The sequence below is a fragment of the Cryptomeria japonica genome, chromosome 1, assembly GCF_030272615.1.
Source record: "Cryptomeria japonica chromosome 1, Sugi_1.0, whole genome shotgun sequence".
In the NCBI taxonomy this organism is placed as follows: Eukaryota; Viridiplantae; Streptophyta; class Pinopsida; order Cupressales; family Cupressaceae; genus Cryptomeria; species Cryptomeria japonica.
In genome coordinates, this window is record NC_081405.1 from 362,434,048 (window position 1) to 362,455,033 (window position 20,986).

Below are 20,986 nucleotides of genomic sequence, written 5' to 3' on the forward strand. Positions count from 1 at the left end.
TAACATGAATGTGTAACACTTAAGGTGCATGCGTAGCATTTAGAGCATTTGTGGTACATTAACAATGTATGCATAAACATCAACAAGCGATTGCATAACACAATACAAAATTTGATCATGGAATTTTTTTTGGAAAATAGCACAAAAAACAGGTAAAAAATCAAGAAAAAATTGGAAAAATACCGTGCTACCAATCCGAGGAGGTCTTTGATATGAACGTACTCAGTCAGACAGATGCAATCGAGCTCTATAACCAGTCATGATGATCAAATACTAGGAAGAAAGCACACAAATTGCAGAGAAAACCAAGAAATTACCAAATTACAATTGAGCAAATGAAAACCTAAAAATCTCTATTTATAGCTCAAAATTAGGGTTTTTTGGACACCTTGACGCTCGTGGTCCCTGCTAGCTTCAAACAACTTGTAGCCTACTCAAACAACCTCGAAATTAAATGAAAGTTCACATGCTTGCTCATTACACTGGTATCGATAACATGGTCTCAATTTTTGAATTTTTCAACAACCTTTTCCGAGGGGGCATATTTACACTATACGGCAAGTACCAAGGCATACTGGGGCAGAATTTTTCATTTTCTTTGAAACAATATCGTTCTGACATTGTCTCAAAGAGGGGCAAATGTAGACACCTAAAAATGTCTCATTGATCATGTACTAATTATTCCTCTAATTGATTAAATAATTCTTTAATTATTTAATTAAGTTAATTAATCATATTCTTCTAATTTCATATTTCCTCATAATCTTGCTAATTATTCTATTTTCTATTTCTATCATCATTTAATCATTTTAACCATTTTCTAAATATTAATTAAATATGTATTATTTAATTAATTCTAATTAATTCCCCAAGTTAAATAATCTTTATTATTTAAATTAATTAATTCTCAATTTCTATCTCTAATCATTATTTAATCATTCAACCCTCTTCTAAATATTAATTAAATATTTATTGTTTAATTAATTGTGATTTAATCCTTTAAATTAAATAATCTTTATTATTTAATTAAATTCTATTTCTAAAATAATTAAATAGTTTCTTTAAATTATTTAATTAACTAATTAATTTCTTAATTCTTCTAATTTCTTCCAAATTCAAATACATGGGCATGATTTCAAAACCCAAATTGAAAATCAAAGTCAAGTTCTAAATATATTCAAATGCAAAATTGAATTAATAAATTCATTTATTTGAATAAATATCATGCAAAGATTAAATTGAAAATCTAAGTCAAAGTGGAAGCACATGCTAAATTAATTAATTCAATCAATCAATTAATTAAATCATTTATCTCTTCAGCTTCTATTTCCATCTTTTAGTTAGCTTTTTCTAAATTAAGTTTTCTTTGTCATCCTTTTTATTTCCTCCAATCAGTCTTTTTCTTCCTTCAGTTAGATTTTTCTCAATCAGTTGACTCAATTAATCTATTCAATCTATTGACTTTCACTCCTACAATCAGTAGTTCAACTATCAATTTTCATGTGAGCTCACCCGAGTTCCACCTCTTGATCAATATGTTCCACCTTTCAATCAATCTTCTCCAAAAATCTATAAGTTGAGCATCCAATCTCCATTTTCAATCCCCCTCAATCCTAGACATTTTATCTGAATCACGAACTTCGAATCTTTGTGTCACTTGCAGGTTACCAGTGCAATATCTAAGAGCCATCATACCATAGAGAAGAGAAGAGCAATGGAAGCTATATGCAATCTTGGAATAGGGAGTTTGATTTGAATTACTTTAATTCCTATTTGCTTGATTGTATTATTTCATTGTTAGTTTGTTAAGATTCTTTCATTAGATAGGGATTCATGATTTCCCTTTGTTTCTAATTGATATTTGAATAAGATGAATTTTACATGTGACAGCATCTATATTACAATGATATGCCATGTCGGTTTAACACCGAAACAACAATAACCAATCCATAAATCATCCCGGTAACGTGTAGAGAACACGTTAACATGATACCGATCCATAACCTAGAAAGGTACCATACCTAATCTGGGTCCACCATGCCAAAGAAATATCTTCAATCAGTTGAGGCACAATCAAAGAACATCTTCAGCATCTTGAAATCCATCTAGAAGCCGCACCAACACCACTTATGCATCCTATCAAGATTTCTCAGTGAAAGCTCTATCGGTTAAACCTTAAACCAATGTCGGTATGGGTTTCCAAGATTTTATGATAGAATCTGATCACCAAGTCAATACCAACTGACCAAAACATGCTCCAGAAGCATGTAACACATAAAACCAAACATACTCCATTGATCCAAACATGCTGGAAGTGTCCAACAGATTGTCTCTTCTTCTGGTAGCACTAGATCTTCTACCGATAACCAAAACTTGTCTGTCGGTAACCAAAACCATAACAACTAGTGTTGACATCTATTGGGACTCATTAAATTTGGTGAATTTGAGAGGCCCATTTCAAATTTTTGCATCTGCACTTTCAAATGACCTCCTAATAAATCAACCCAATAGGTCTACTTTGAGGGTATGCAAAATGGAGCCAGTTAATCATCAAGAGGTAAAGGTTTGAAATGTGTCCTACACCTTTCATTTGGCCTATGGAGTGTGTTCCAACTTTCAGAATTCAGTTTGGATCAATTCATCAAGTACCCATTTCAAGGGGTGAGCTGGAAGTGCATCATAGGTGCAAATGCAGATTTTATTAAGTGGCCTACTTTGAGCACCTATAACTTTTCCCAATTGAGTGTCATGTTGAAATTAAAAGTGCATTGAACTGTATGCATATAAGTGTGCTTCCATGCAAAATTTTAATTCCCTATGAATCCATTTGCTCAGTTTGGTAAGCCCAATCTGTTTGCAATTTGGCTGTTTGCACAAGTCCCTGTTTCAATAGCTAGTCTGAGCACCACTTTGTACATGTGTAAGAGATGCCTTGGTGCATGTCATGTAAGAATATTTCTTCCAAGCTACTTTTGGTATAAAAGACAAGTTGTGTTTCCAGTTTCAAGTCATAGTCAATCCATTTGATCAGTTTTCCAAGATGATTTCTTGAGCCACTTCATTCAGTTTTCTGCATTTTCATTGCTACATCCTTTTAAGTGGCTATTTTCATGAGCTCACCATTTTCACCCAGTCAGCCTTTTGGTCAAACTGAGCATTCCACAGTCTTCTTTGTACTTCAAGGTATCTATGCCCCAGATTTGGGGGTCTACGGAGATCGTTTGATATTTTTAAGAAAGGCATTTTGAGGTCTCTGCGCATTGATTTTATCAGGTTCATAGTGCTAACAAAGCCATTTGGTCATCTTTGACCATTAATATCTCATTGCCTAGAATTCTTCTTGATAAATGGTTTGGCAGAGTGAATTCCCATATATCAAACAGTATGACTATCAGTTTGTGAAGTCCAGAAAGGTGTTCTGGCCAGTTTTAAAATTGCATCTTTGCATTTAAATGCGAAAATGCGGAACAGTTCCCAGTGAGTTTCAAAACTCAGTTTAGTGATCAGAAAATAGTGTCAATCAACTCCAGAGGCATATTCAAGGTGCCTAATGCATTTCAAGGATCATTTGAATGAAAATGATTTTTTTCTAAGTCAAGCCCACTTTGGGGCCCGACATGGCTGATGCCCGTGCATTAATTTTATGGTGTAGTGTGCTTTCCCCCATGTTGGCGTGGTGTGAACAAGTTAAAAACTTCAACAATTTCAATTGGTAGGTGTTTGGCCAGAGATATGGGTTAAAGGCTTAGAGATTTTCAAACAAATGTATTATGGCATAAAGCCCAGGCAGTAAACTTCCCCATTTTGGCATTGGGAGGCCACATCAAACTCCAACAAGTGCATATGACATGTGTTTAAGTAGCCATCCCACATGTGTGGTAACAGACAAAAGAAACCCTCCAAACAAATGCACTTGGCAGGTGGGATTTTAACAAATTCATTGCCAGTGGCAAATGAAAAAGGCATGGAAACTCTCAAGCAAATGTGATTGGTGTATTCCCTTGCTGCGTGGTGTGAAAGAAAAATGAAATGGAAGCTGCAAAACCATAGTGCCACGACTCCTGCCAGCATCTTCTCTATGATGATGCAAATGGAAGGGGCACATTAAACTTTTCTACAATCATTGTTGACAAGTGTTTTACCAGCTCCACAACCTCTACCAGCATCCTTCCCTTTCCCTGTATGGTAGGAGGCAAATTAAAAGGTTTGCAAACTAAATAAAATTGGCATGTTTTAAATTAGCTCCATCCTACTTTGTGTTTGGTGTAGATCAAGCATAGAAACTTCCAATCAAATGCCAAATTATCCCCTATGTGGTCCCTACTAGGAGCTGTGTGGAATGGCATTGACCACCATAAGAAACTTCCAAACAAATGCAATTAGTAGGCATAAAGCTAGTTCCTTCTCCCTGGCAGATGGCATGGAGTTTGAGAGGAGACAAAGAAATTTAAAATTAATGCAATGTGCCTTTAAAGGGCATTAAATCTTTTAGCAGAAGGCAAATTGGAAGGTGCAGGCAATGTGGTGGTTGAAGAGACCATAGAAACCAAATGCAAATTGGAAAGTGCATAATGCCAATCTCCTCCCTTCACGTGGAACTCAACAATGAAAAGAACAGAAACATTTTCAAAACAAATGCAATTTGGCAGGTAAAGCCAATATCTTCCCCTACCGTGCAGCAATGAAGACACAAAATTTCAAGCAATTTCAATTGGCAGGAGTAAAATGTGATGGCTGGAAAAGGTAAGGTGGAACATGATGTGGTATTATGTAGAAGACAAAAAAACGTCCAAGAAAATGCAATTACCAGGTGTAAGGCTTGATTGCCAAAGCCAATCACCTCCTCCATGTCGTGGGTTTCTACCATGTTGCAGACAAAGGGCATAAAGAAAGTTTTCTGCAAATGCAATGAAAGGTGTTAGCCAAGTTCCACAACCTATGCCCATGTCTCTCCTCTGTGTGTTGTTCAAAATTCATTAAAACCTTCAGAAAGTGCAAAACCAGGCATGAACCATTATCCCACATTGGCTGGGCAAAGGGATATTTTAGTATTTAAAAGTAATGCTACACATAACCATAGTTTCAAAGCCTTAAGGATTTGGACGCAAGGTGCTAGCTCGGCGCCCAATGGACCCCATGCATGCGTGCATGAACTCCAAGGTGGCAAAGAGCTAGCTAATTACCAGGTGGACCCTGCATGTGCATGGTTCCCGAGGTAAGTGAATTTTTCAGTAAGAGGATGAGTTAACGAGTGAGAAGGTTCGAGCACGATCAATGATTGTCGTTGATTCACAAAGAAAAGTTGCTCGCCAGTTACCCTTCACGAACCAACGACAAGGCACATGTGGAAAAGGACGCATTAACAAGTGAGAAAGTTCAAAGATAATCAAAGGCCATCATTGATTCACAATAAAGAAGTGCTCAACCATTACCCTTCACGAGCCAGCGACCGATGAGCTGACAGGTCTGGGTGGCAAGTGAGCTGGCGGGTCCTACAGAGGTGGCGATGATGGAGTAGTGGGGATCCACGAGGCAAGTGAGGTGGTTGCCATGTTGTAAGGCAGGTGAGGATAGGTGAGGTGTCATCTGAGGTGGTGAACAGTGGACCCTGCAAGCGAATCATAGACTGTCATGTGGCCTGGTGCAGGTCCAAAATCAGGCAAAAAATCAAAATTAAATGCATAGTTCAGACTATAGAAAAAAATGAAAAATTTAAATGGTCGTCTGCATAAAAGATTAATTTGCTTAGGGGTTATTTTTTGCCCAAATATAGAAGTATTATATGTCATTGGAAAGCTCTCGAAATGATCATAATGAGGAATCCAGTCATGTAGTTTGTTTCAACAAAAATCAGATATTTTGAGAGCAGTTTCCATAGGAAGAAAAATAAATATTTTTTAGTTAAGGAAAAAAGGACACTTGGCATGTTCTGATGCATTCTAGCCTTTTTCCCCCCTCCTTTATATTCCCATTTCTTCTCAATTGTAGGGGTTCTAGAATTTTGGAGAAAAGGCTCCTGATTTCATGGTTTCTAGTTCTGAATTTCTTGACCCAAGTTTGTAAAACTCTTTCATTTGTTCAGGGTATAGAGTTGCATTTCAGTATTGCATATTGTTTTCTAGTTGCAGGTTTTACTTATGTTAGGCATGAGTATATTTCACACAAGATTTTCTCTAGGCACGTATTTCATTGTTACAAATTGAATCCTCAAGGAGGCTGGAATTTTTCATCTCTAGGAGATTGTTGTGATTATTTGTAGGTATCCTTCAGTGAAGGTTTTAAATTCTGTAATCAGTCATAAATAATGGAATATGTATCCAAGATCTAATAATTGTGTGAATGAATCAAGTAATACATTGGTATAGGGTGTTGATGTAGGAATACTCTATAAGGAAAACAAGTTTACAGCTAAGATTTGCATTTGCAGTTCTATGTGTTACTCCATGCCCAATGAACAAGGCACTAGTCTTTGAATAATTTGGGGATATTTTCAAATTCATACAAATTTAAAGAAAATTTTATTTCCCTTCATGTTTAGGGGTTGTGTTCCATTCATTCCAAGCTCTTATTAATCTATTGCTTATACAGATCCAACCAATCTGTTGTGTTTTTCTAACTTGTTGAGCTTGTAAAATGATTTATCTGCGTATTGTTTGATGTTGCCATATGTTTGTAACTGGTTGTATTTAATGCATCAAAAGGTGTCCACCCCTAGGTCTAGTAGAACCTGAAGTGCAGGAGGATCATTAGGGTCATATGTTATGTTGTCCAAGTCCTGAGGGATTTCATAGATTGAAATTGGCCATTTCATAGAAAGATTGTAGGTGTACTTGGGTTAACCAGTTTTGGTGAACAACAAAAATGGCGACTCTGCTGGGGAATCTGAATAGAAATTGTAGAATTTCGTCGAGTTGTTCAGTCCATTGAGATTGCATAGAGTTGAAAATGTCTTTTATGGTTGAGGGATTTAGTATTATGTTTTGAGGTTTTAATGGTGTTGCCTGCTATCAGAGAAAGTTTCTTGTGAAGAATTGAAAAGTATATATTGCTGAGTTGTGAGCAAGTCCTTGCAGCTATATGCAAATGTTTCCCCAATTCCTTATTGAGTGGTGACTCCATGGTTCATACTAGTGTTGAATGTCTATGCAATTAGTATTGCATAAGGTTTTTTATGGTTTGATATATAGTGAAGAGATATGGGTTATCACTGCTAATGCAGATTTACACATAAATTTTTCATCATAGAAGTTTGATAAGAAAGTGCAGTAGAAAGATACACATAGATTTGGTGTTAATTTCTTAAATCCATATGTTTGTGGAGTAGAAGAGTGTTTATTGCAGCAGATTTGAAGAAGGGTAAGTAATGAATTGCAGGAGAACAACTCTTTGTTGTTCAAAATTGTTCCTCTATGCAAGTGGTGGCAACTCTGAGGCAAAAGACCAAGCTAAAATGTGAATAAATGTTCAGATCTACAAGTCTTACAATTGCAAATACCTAGGCACTTTCAGAAGTTTCAATACAAAAACAATTTGTTGTGAAAATTTTGAATGAGTAAAATAGTTTTCCCATTAAGTGAACAACACTAGTAAAGAGGGAAAAAGAGAAATTACAAATTTATTTGCATATCTATTTTGCTGAAGTTTCAAGTATATATGTTATGTTGTAGAATGCAAATTTGAAGAAACTTTATGTCAAGAAATGTTATGAATAGATTACTATGATGATATTTGCTTGAAGTGTTTCATTGTTCTATACAAGGCTGTTCAATTATTTGTGGAAGCAAGTAGAAATGTGTAGTGAAGTTTTTCAGCCTCGTATATTTCCACATATAGCCATACCTTGTGAAATGTCACAGCCATGTTATAGGAAAAGTTTCAGCATAAAGTATTATGCTTATCTAAATTTCAAAGATATTCCAGGTTACCAAAATCATATACCCACATAAATTAGAAAGCATTTGCCAATATTTAGTGGGAAGAAATCAGAATCAACAGATTTACATTTGAAAATATTTTCAAACTTGATGGGAGATTTTGAGGTTTGTCAAGAAGATGTGTGCATGAAATTATTTGTCCAGTCACTAAAAGAGGATGCAAGGGATTGGTTCTCTTTTTTGCTAGAAAATTGTATTTCCTCATGGGATGAATTAACAGATGACTTTATGGCCCAATTTGCTAAAAACGTGAGTGATTATGATATGCTAAGAGAATTCATGTACATACAAATCAGGGAAGATGAATTGGTACCGACATTTAATATTAGATTTTCACAAATATTGTCTAATATTTCCAGCAAGTATAAGTTTAATGATGGAGCATGCTTGGAGATTTATATGAGTTCTTTTGATGAAAAGATGGCTTTCTTATTAAGAGACAAGGAACCCAAAACCTTGCATGAAGCTTTTAAAACAACTAGGGATATTGAAAACAATTTAAAATTTGGGATCTCAAAGAGATTTTCATCTGCTATTGTTTCTTGTCAAAACACCTTCAATGGTGAAAGTAAATGTGGAGCCAAGCAAAACATTCTTTGTCAAAGTGTGTCAAGCTTTGATGTTCAAAATGGTCTTGTTGATATATGTAATTCAAATTTGAATAAGAGTCAAGAATCTCTACTGCCAATGTCGGTTGTCTCTTATAGTAGTGATGGAATAATCAGTGGGAAGTTTTGTGATAGTGTTGTTACAAAGATTGCTATATATAAAGGATATGCACCATTTGATTTGTATGTCGGTTATGCTGATTATGTGGTTAGAAATGATGAAGTTAATCATGCATCTCCCAAGGATAATGATGATGAAAACAATGATGGTGATGACCATTGGTCTTTGCAGGTTGCTAATGTATTTGATGTTGAAATATCAAATACTGAAGGATCACCAAGCATTGTTGATTATGTAAGCAAGGATGATAATGATACAATATGTTCAAACAAAGAAGTTACTAATCAACCCATGATTTTGTCACACAAGGATGTGCAATATGATGTAAATCAGGATTTGATTAATTCTGATAAAATTGAAAATGAAATTGTGAATGATGTTAATGGTGTTTTCAATACATGTATACCCAGTGATGAATGTGTTTCAGAATAGAGTGGTGCTGCTGATTATGAGGACACTGAGTTCGATTTTCAGCACCTTGAAGGTATAAGAATGAACAATGAAGATCAATTTCAGAATAAGAGTGATCTTGACACGAGTTATTCATTTTCTTATGATCAGCAAATGAATGCCAATCATGTATCTAAGGATACATATGAGAGTTCTTATTATTCATCTTGTGAAGATGATATAAAAGGAGATCAAGTTATATATCTCAGTCATGAATCTGAAAATGAAAGAATTTTTGAAGATAAAAACATATGTGAAAGTGCGGATAATGTTTCATTTTTCAGATTTAAATGAACCTATATTTGAATGTTTTGAAGGTTTGATATACCATAAAGAAGATGTGAATGTTGATGGTATGCTTGAACTCGATATGGAGTTCTTTGCCTTTGATATAAATATTCATAGTGTTGAAGTCATTGATAAAAATGTTGAAGTTTCCCCTTGCATTGAACAAATTTTTGATGCTAATGAATTTTCAAACAGCAATAGCATGTGTTGTGAAAAGTTATTTCATGATGAAGATAAGAGGCATGGGCTATGTGAAGATTATTACAGACTACAAATGGAAGTTTTTCAAGTGGATGTAAGTCTGAATGAGAAAGACTTAGCTAAGGATTTGCTTCAGCCAGAAGTATGCATTCTTTTCCATGATTGGGGTATTGAGAATGTGGATGTATTGAGTTTGATAAACAAGGATAATATAAAGTGTGATCAAAATAGTGAAGTACCACATCTGGACCAAAATGTTTATGTTCCTTGTTTGTATCAATTGGTTATTAATGTCCCTCATTCTATGAATTTAAATGATAACAAGGCATGTGCTGATGAAAACTACAATGGTGAAAATGAATGTTTTATTTTTGAAGTTTAGCATGATGATGCCCTTGCAAAGAACAAAGTTGATTGGGATAGTGAAATGTATGGCAGCTTGTGGGAAGGCCTTTATAGTGATTTATCTCATGATTTTACTTTTGTTGAAATAGTGTGTGACTATAAAGTTCAAAATTAGGCAAAAAGTGTGCACACCAGCTGTTGTAGTAATGAGATGAAAAGGGTTGATTATAAGGATTGTGCTCAGTTGTTGTTGAAAGGTACCTTTGTTTGGATCATGATATCAGGTGATGAGAATCAGATTTTTGACAGAGGTAAATGTTGAGATTGTTTGGACAGTTTATAATCAGTTGTAAGTATGTTTGTACATTTTGTATAGTCGCTTTGCTTTCAGTTCTGTGGTTTTCAATAAGGAGCCCTATTGTTTGGGTAGAATAAGGAACCCTTTGTTTTGAGAAGAGAAGAGAAGTGATTCTATTTTTGGGTGGTCTTCTCTACCATAGATTATGAATTCTTGTGTTGATCTTGCAATCAACCATCCCCAGACATAGCCATTGTTGGGACTCATTAAATTTGGTGAATTTGAGAGGCCCATTTCAAATTTTTGCATTTGCACTTTCAAATGACCTCCTAATGAATCAACCTAATAGGCCTACTTTGAGGGTATGTAAAATGGAGCTAGTTAATCATCAAGAGGTAAAGCTTTGAAATGTGTCCTACACCTTTCATTTGGCCTATGTAGTGTGTTATAACTTTCAGAATTCAGTTTGGATCAATTCATCAAGTACCCATTTCAAGGGGTGAGCTAAAAGTGCATCATAGGTGCAAATGTGGATTTTATTAAGTGGCCTACTTTGAGCGCCTATAAATTTTTCCCAATTCAGTGGCATGTTGAAATTCAAAGTGCATTGAATTGTATGCATATAAGTGTGCTTCCATGCAAAATTTCAATTCCCTATGAATCCATGTGCTCAGTTTGGTAAGCCCAATCCGTTTGCAATTTGGATGTTTGCACAAGTCCCTATTTCAACAGCTAGTTAGAGAACCACTTTGCACATGTGTAAAAGATGCCTCGATGCATGTCATGTCAGAATATTTCTTCCGAGATACTACTGGTATAAAAGAAAAACTATGTTTCCAATTTTAGGTCATAGTCAATCCATTTGATCAGTTTTCCAAGATGATTTCTTGAGCCACTTCATTCAGTTTTCTGCATTTTCATTGCTACATCCTTTTAAGTGGCTATTCTCATGAGCTCACCATTTTCACCCAGTCAGCCTTTTGGTTGAACTGAGCATTTTGCAGTCTTCTTAAGGTATCTATGCCCCAGATTTTGAGGTCTTTGCGCATTGATTTTATTAGGTTCATAGTGTTGACAGAGCCATTTAGTAATCTTTGACCATTAATATCTCATCCCCTGGGATTCGTCTTGAGAAATGGTTTGGAAGAGTGAATGCCCATATATTGGACAGTATGCCTATAAGTTTGTGAAGTCTAGAAAGGTGTTCTAACTAGTTTTAAAATTGCATCTTTGGGTTTAAATGCGAAAATGCGAAAAAATTGCCAGTGAGTTGCAAAACTCAGTTCAGTGATCAGAAAATGATGCCGATCAAATCTGGAGGTATGTTCAAGGTGCCTAAAGCATTTCAAAGGTTAGTTGAATGAAAACGATAAAAAATTTAGTCAGACCCACTTTGGGGCCTAACCTGGCTCATGCCCGTGCATTAATTTTATGTAGTGTGTTTTACCCCATGTTGGCATGGTGTGAACAAGTTAAAAACTTCAACAATTTCAATTGGTAGATGTTTGGCCAGTGCTATGGGTTAAAGGCTTAGAAATTTTCAAACAAATGTATAATGGCATAAAGCCCAGGCAGTAAACTTCCCCATTTTGGAGTTGGGAGGCCACATCAAACTCCAACAAGTGTATATGGCATGTGTTTAAGTAGCCATCCCATGTGTGTGGTAACAGACAAAAGAAACCCTCCAAACAAATGCACTTGGCAGGTGGGCTTTTAACAAATGTATTGCCAGTGGCAAATGAAAAAGGCATGGAAACTCTCAAGCAAATGCCATTGGTGTATTCCCTTGTTGCATGGTGTGAAAGCAAAATGCAATGGAAGCTGGAAAACCATAGTGCCACGACTCTTGCTAGCATCTCTTCTGTGATGATGCAAATGGAAGGGGCACATTAAAATTTTTTGCAATTGCCATTGACAGGTGTTTTACCAGCTCCACAACCTCTACTAGCATCCTTTCCTTGCCCTGTGTGGTAGGAGACAAATTAAAAGGTTTGCAAACTAAATATAACTAGCATGTTTTAAATTATCTCCATCCTCCTCTGCATTTGGTGTAGAGAAAGGATAGAAACTTCCAATCAAATGCCAAATTATCCCCTGCATGGTCCCTGCTGGGAGCTACATGGAATGGCGTTGAAGGCCATAAGAAACTTCCAAACAAATGCAATTAGTAGGCATAAATCTAGTTCCTTCTCCCTGGCAGATGGCATGGAGTTTGAGAGGAGACAAAGAAATTTAAAATTAATGCAATGTGGTGTTAAAGGGCATTAAAGTTTTAGCAGAAGGCAAATTGGAAGGTGCAGGCAACGTGGTGGTTGAAGAGTCCGTAGAAACCAAATGCAAGTTGGAAAGTGCATAATGCCAATCTCCTCCCTTCATGTGGAAGTCAACTATGAAAAGAACAGAAACATTTTCAAAACAAATACAATTTGCCAGGTAAAGCCAATATCTTCCCCTGCCGTGCAATAATGAAGACACAAAATTTCAAGCAATTTCAATTGCCAGGAGTAAAACGTGATGGATGGAAAAGGTAAGGTGGAACATGGTGTGGTATTCTGCAAAAGGCAAAAAAATGTCCAAGCAAATGCAATTACCAGGTGTAAAGCTTGATTGCCAAAGCCAATCACCTCCTCATGTCGTAGTTTTCTGTCGTGTTGCAGACAAAGGGCATAAAGAAAGTTTTCTACAAATGCAATGGAAGGTGTAATCCAAGTTCCACAACCTATGCACATGTCTCTCCTCTGTGTGATGTTCAAAAGTCATTAAAACCTTCACAAAGTGCAAAACCAGGCATAAACCATTATCCCACATTGGCTGGGCAAAGGGATATTTTGGTATTTAAAAGTAATGCTACACATAACCATAGTGTCAAAGCCTTGATTCTTTGGACGCAAGGTGCTAGATTGGGTCCCAGTGGACCCCACATGTGCATGCATGAACCTTGAGGTGGCAAAGAGCTAGCTGGCGTCCAAGTGGACCCCACGTGTGCACAATTTCCAAGGTAAGAAAATTTTGCAATAAGAGGATGAGTTAACGACTGAGCAGGTTCAAGGATGATCAACGATTGTCGTTGATTCGCAAAGAAAAATTTCTCACCAGTTACCCTTCGCGAACCAACGACAAGGCACATGTGAAAAAGGATGCGTTAACAATTGAGCAAGTTCAAAGATGATCAAAGGTCATTGCTGATTCACAATGGAGAAATGCTCAACCATTACCCTTCGTGAACCAGTGACCGATGAGCTGGTAGGTCTAGGTGGCAAGTGAGCTGGCGGGTCCCATAGAGGTGGCAATGACAGAGTAGTCCAGTGTCATGTAGGTGTCGGTCCGCAAGGCAAGTGAGGTGGCTTCCATGTCGCAAGGCAGGTGAGGATAGGTGAGGTGTCATCTGAGGTGGCGAATAGTGAACCCTGCGAGTGAATCACAGACTGCCATGTGGCAGGGTGCAGGTCCAAAATTAGGCAAAAAATCAAAATTAAATGCATAGTTCAGACTATAGAAAAAAATGAAAAATTTAAATGGTGGCCTACATAAAAGATTAATTCGCTCAGGGGTTATTTTTTGCCCAAATATAGAAGTATTATATATCACTAGAAAGATATCAGGATGAGGAATCCATTCATGCAGTTTGTTTCGACAAACATTAGATATTTTGAGAGCAGTTTCCATAGGAAGAAAAAGAAATATTTTTCAATTAAGGAAAAAAGGACACTCGGCATGTTCTGATGCATTCTGGTCTTTTGCCCCCCTCTTTCATATTCCCATTTCTTCTTAATTGTAGGGGTTCCAGAATTTTGGATAAAAGGCTCCAGATTTCATGGTTTCCAGTTCTGAATTTCTTGACCCAAGTTTGTAAAACTCTTTGGTTTGTTTAGGGTATAAAGCTACATTTTATTATTGCATATTGTTTTCTAGTTGCATGTTTTACTTATGTTAGGCATGAGTATATTTCACACAAGATTGTCTCTAGGCATGTATTTCATTGTTACAAATTGAATCCTCAAGGAGGCTAGAATTTTTCATCTCTAGGAGATTGTTGTGATTATTTGTAGGTATCCTTCAATGAAGGTTTTAAATTCTGTAATCAGTCATAAATAATGGAATATGTATCCAAGATCTAATAATTGTGTGAATGAATCAAGTAATGCATTGGTATAGGGTGTTGATGCAAGAATATTCTATAAGGAAAACAAGTTTACAGCTAAGATTTGCATTTGTAGTTCTGTGTGTGACTCCATGCCCAATGAACAAGGCACTGGTCTTTGAAGAATTTGGGGATATTTTCAGATTCATATAGATTTAAAGAAAATCTATTTCCCTTCATGTTTAGGGGTTGTGTTCTATTCATTCCAAGCTCTTATTAATCTATTGCTTATACAGATCCAGCCAATCTGTTGTGTTTTTCTAACTTGTTGAGCTTGTGAAATGATTTATCTGCTTATTGTTTCATGTTGCCATATGTCTATAACTGGTTGTATTTAATGCATCAAAGGGTGTCGCCCCCTAGGTCTAATAGAACCTGAAGTGCAGGAGGATCATTAGGGTCCTATGTTATGTTGTCCAAGTCGTGATGCATTTCATAGATTGAAATTGGCCATTTCATAGAAAGATTGCAGGTGAACTTGGGTTAACCAGTTTTGGTGAACAACAACATCAATGACAAAACATTAATGCAACACATAATCAATTCATCCATAATGCCAACATTCCTATCCTTCATTCCACTACCCTTAGTGGGGAATTTTCCTCCTTTGCAACATAGTCCTTGGATCTCCATCATCCTACCCTACATCCTTTATTCCTCCATATCCCATCCATATCCATCCACTTGATCCATTTGTCTCCTATCCAAACAATATCTCCCTCCATCCATCCATCTATCATTTTACCAATCCTTGGTTCTCCCTTGTCATTGGTTCTAGTCAATCAAATCGTATCCACCAATCCACCCCATCCTATCCAATTATATTTCTAATCCAATCTTATTCTCTATCTCTTCCAATTCAATCATTAATCCCTTCCCCAATCCAATCCTACTCAATCATTCATCCCCCTTTTTTTCATCCTATCAAATCACTTATCCTTCTTCCATCCTATCCAATCGATCAAACTAAGATTTTCCCATCTACCAGAGCTTATGCTAACTTGTGCTTAATTCAAGAACCTTTGCTAATCTTCTCATCTGCAGACCTTGCACCTCCAAATTTCCTTTTGTCATCCATCAATCCATCACCTTCCCATTGGGATGAAACCTTCCCATGGTTGGTAGTTCATCAATCTATCCATCACCTGCCTATCAGGATGCATCCTTCCCTAGTCTAATAGTTTATCCAAATCCATGTCCTCTTGGCAAGAGATGTCAGTTGGTTATGTGCATGTTATTTGCATGCTTGAGATTTTCACTTTAATTTTCATCTTGTGTCCCATGACTATACTTGTTTAGGACTGCCTTGTTCATCCTATATCTTGGTATGTATTGGCTGGTGTATAATGGGGTATAATGGGGGATAGTTTTCATGGCATGGTTTGTTTGAAGGTTTTCCTTGTATGAACCGGCAACCCTGCACTAGTGTTTATCAATACTTGCATGATTGTGTGCAAGACATTCCTGTTTGACTGAGCGTCAGTCCACGCATCAAATCTTCATGTCATCTTGGTTCTTATAATCAGTGGTGTAGACTATCCATGGAAATATCAAACCTAGGTTTTCTCTCTATATTTTCTCAACAATAAATCCCATCCATTTATCATCTCTTTATCTCATTTCATTCACAAGACTCCAATCCATCCTTGTTCCCTCTTTCATCATCTTCATCCTTTCATCACCTAGTCTTCTAATCCATTTTGAGAGCACACCCATGTTCTTTGAACCCGCATGTCCTCTTGAGGGAGCATACAACTACTTCCTCATCATCCTTCCTCCTTGTTGTTCTTCCTCATCTTATGATTGGGGCATTATGCTACTAGTCTTTATCCTTTTCTTCCACTATGTTTTATTCTTCTTTGATATAACATCATTTCACGATGCTATATCAAAGAGGGGCAAAATGTAGACACTTAAAATTAATATTTAATTAATTTAATCATGTCAACCTAATTAATTAACTTAATTGTGTTGTCCTTATTCTTCTTAGAATTAATTAAAACTAATTTAATTAATCATGTCACTATTTCCCAATAATTAATTTATCAAATAAATTAATTGTTCCCCTATTCTTCTAATATCCTTCCAGCAATTATTTCCTCTAAACCTACTTATTTAATTAATTCTAATTAATTAACCTAGTCATGAGATTCCTCCAAATCACTTTTTCCTAATCCCACTCAACCTAATTAATCCTTCTAGGATCTCTCATAATCATGCTTATCATTATTTTACAATTTTATATTCCCACTTATGTCACATCAACATTGAGTCTCTCAAAGAAATTCAATTTTTTTTTAATCCCTCAATGCATCCTTATTTTGGAATTTTTAATTCCTCATTTTCAATTCAAGTTCCTTTTCCCTCCTCTTCTCAAGGAAAAACCTTCTGCTCCATCCAGTACTGGAAGAAGAAAGAAGATGGATGGCATTGATCTGGCACTTGTCACCAGTAATGTAACTATTATTCCACCCAAGACTTGTGCAAAATTGGTTGATGAAATTACTAATGGTGGTATGTTGAAAAATGTAAAATTTTATTATGAGCATTTAGATAATGATGAAGAGAGAGAAGTTGAGGAAGCAGTTTTATTGTATTTGGATATATAAAAGAAAGCCTTGTTAGAAATTGAAAATCAAATACTGGCACAATTATATGACATTTTAGATGCAAGAAGACTATCAGCTATGGAGGAGGATAGAGATATAAAGATTCAAGAGTTATTGACTACTTGTGCATCCATTACTCCAGAGGAGTTGGATAGGACACTTGAGGTTGCAGGCAGGAAAATATTTCACAACAATCATAAGATAGTTAGTCTTATGTTAGGAAGGGTTAATGAGATAATCACTAAGACACATAAGAAATGGGTTCGGTTCTTGGCTACAATCCCTGGTTTTTATACTTCACCGGACGCTAAGACAGATACTACAGAGATCCTGGTTGAAGGGTGTAGACACCTAAAAATGGTCAACGCTTGCGGAATCGTACTTTAACATTTATGCATTGCCTTATTTTAGGGTTTTTGCGTCACATTAACATTTCTTCTATGTCACGCACTTGGTCTTTATCATTTGTGAGCATCAATTCCTTCTTCATTTGTCTCGCTTTCGAATTTGGTCTTGTCGACAATAATCTTCAGTCATGATTTTGGTCAATCTTATCATGTCGCATCTATGTGTGTATTCACTTGTCATCATTTTGGACATTGTCAATCCTAATTAAGGTTTTGTCCTCTTATCAATCTTGTCATCATGCGATCGATTTGTCATCGATTCTTGTCTTTTGATAAATTTGTCATCAATCTTGTCATCTTGTGATCTATTTTCTCATCAATCCTTGTCTTCTTGTCAATTTTGTCATTTTGCGATCGATTTGTCATCGATCGTTGTCTTTCTCAAATTGGATCAATTTGTCATTGTTCCTCGTCAATTGGCGCATTTATCAATCAAATCACTTATCAGCATTGGTCTTTTATCAAGTCAGAATCATGATCAAATTGAATCAATATCAATAATCCTTTGTCAGGACCTAATTGTCATTCTTGCATTTTCTAATTCATCTTTTAGGGTTTCATGATTTTATTCATTTAACCCTGTTTGTCATTTCTCCCTCTAGGTTAAATAATTTATTTATTTATCCTAGGTCTTCGTGTCACAATTAAATGTTTAATTTAATTGGCTAACTAATTATTCCTCTTTTTGTGAATTAATTAATAAATGACAAATTATTAATTGATTTACCTAATTTCTCCTAATTCCGAATTTCCTCATTTCCTCATTTTCTAATTTCCTAATTCCTATTTTCCAATTTTCTAATTTTCCTAATTTCTAATTCAATTTCCTCCTATTTCTCTCCTAATTTCATGGGAATGACATTTCAATTTGTCATAATTTGTCATAATTGACAATCAATCGATTTTGACATAGAAATTTGTCATAATCTTGTCATGAATTATCAATCAATCAATTTTGCATAGAAAGTGCAAATTTGTCATAATTTGTCATAATTGACATTCTTGATTTGCAATTTCCATTTGAATCTCTTCATGCTAATTTGATCTTTTCTCCAATTTATCTATAAATTGGATGAATTTCTTCAATCCTGACTAATCACATTATCAAATCGAATCACATTATCGAACGAATCACATTATCGAATGAATCACTTTGTCGAATCAATCACGCTTCGAGTATTCTTGAGCTATCATCTTGTCTACTTGCTTTCATATCATGATCATGCACTAGTAGGTGAGATCCACAACAAAGCTATTTGAAGGAGAAAGAAGGACAATGGAGCCACATGAAGGAGACATTCAAATCTACATTTGGTTTGCTTAATTTTCAAATCTTGAATGTTTTGTTTTCATGTCTTTATTGAGTGTGTTAGGATTGATCATTGCATTTGAGCTTTTGTGATTGAGCTATGACTAACACTATTTTCTTTGATGATTTCCGATTTCCTAGCTACATTAATTGGTGAACCCGACGTGAACTAACCCCCTAATCATGCTTTTGAGTGCTTTTGAGTTGATTTGCAGGTGAAAAACCCAAGAAACAGAGTAATGCAGGGTTTTCTGGGAACTTTTGCACCTGTGTCAAGCATTTTGCGCCTATGTCAAGCATTCTACGCTTGTGTCAAGGACATTCTATGCCTATATCAAGCATTATGTGCCTGTGTTAGACATTCTGCGCCTGTGTAGGGCCAGAAACAGAGGTAAAAGACAATGTTTTTCACTTGCAAATTGTTTTCTTTTGCATTTTGTTTCTTCTTTTTGGGTTTTTTTGGTATTTATTCTTTGTGCAGAACCTTGGCATATGCATGACAAAGACAACAAATGAAACTACTAACACATTTTATGCAGGTTCGATAGTCAAAGACTAAACATATCAAACTTCTGACTTGGGTTTTTGCAGGTTGCCTTGGACTACAACTAAACTTTGTGTTTGTAATTAATGTTTAGGCACCTAGTATGATTTCTAAATAGGATGGAATGAATATATGTTTTCTTTGATTGTTGAGTTTGACATTGAAGTAGGAGAGTATGCTCTCATCCTTCTTAGGGTGATCAGAAATCTAGATCTTTGATACCATGCTCATGTTTTTGATTGTGTGTCACCTTTAGAGGGCCTGCCTTCTTGACCATTTGCTTTTGCAAGAAAGTGATAATCGTGAGAAGGGAACGACCCAAAGTGAGTACAGCTAGAATACCTTGGCATTCTAACTCACTATAAACAAATACCTGATGGGAAAAAGCTTTGAAGGAAGGGTTACGTGGGAATTGTAGTTACTTGGGAACTGATGACCCTTGAACTCTTTCTCATATCAACATCTAAGTAGGACCTCATGGTCTAAATCATGCTTGCGTGACTACATTTGTTTGGTATCTTGGTGGGCTTAATGTCTCAATCACGCTTGCGTGACACCAAGGAGTAACGCTTAACAGAAATCCTGACTAAACACCTTGTATTTAGAGGCCAAAAATCCTTCTAGTTGCTTGAGAAGGACAAGTTCGGATACTTGGAAGAGATACTAAGTTCGCCATGGGGAGATTTCCATGGGGACTGATGCTTGGCTGCCCTGAGAAGTGAGTGCCATGGAGGGGAGCCCGTGGGGTCAAGCATCTATGTATTCTCCTTGAATCTCATAACGAGTCTACCTCTCAAGTACCTACTGTCCTTACCTACCATAAGAAATGTGTGAATGAGCATGATTGTCTTGAGTCTAAGTTAAAATATCTTGTCTTCTTTGCTTGTCAAAAGTTGAGTTGTGTCTCATTTCAAAAACAAGACAAATTGATTCAAAACAAGGTTAAACACAAGAGTATTTCATTCAACAAAGTCCAAAACACCTTCAAACATGGTTGTCAAATATTTTTCAAAATCTTGTCTCAACATTCATGTCACTTAGATTTAGGTTCATCCTAGGTTTGCATTTTGCAACTTCATTGTCAACTACCAAGGTTAAGTTTCACTTAGATCATACTCCTTTGCATATCAATAAGGGTCATCCATTTGCATGTGTCCTCTTGCATTAGAGTAATACCATTGTCATACATTAGGTCACATTTGCATACCCTATGTCTCTTCATTAAGCTTAGGTCATTATCATATCATATTAGGGTCATTTGCATAGTAATTGTCCCTTTGCATATAGTGTCAAAACTAGGTTTTGTCATACTTGAGTAATGCAAATCTTTGATAAAACCCTAAGTTATTGTTAGGAAGTCTAGACCTTATCAAACCTTTTCTCTTTTTGTCATTATTGTCATTTGGTCAAACCTAGCTTAGTATCCAAGCATATAGGGGAGACATTGTCATTTTGTCCTTTTGTCACTTGGTCCTTTGAGGTCTAGACATCATTTCAATTTCCTAAGGGTCTCATTTTTAGAACTGCATTCATGAGTTTGTCAAAATCTTGAAAAAACAACAAAAACATTAAGTTGCATTGTCGTCCTTTTAGGTTGCATTTGTCAATCCCATTAGTTGCATTGCATAGTGACATGTTTGTTGAAATGAGGTCTCAACCTTCTTACAAAGCCATGTCATCACAATTGAGAAATCAATCATGTCAATCCAATCTCTACATGTCTCAGAACTT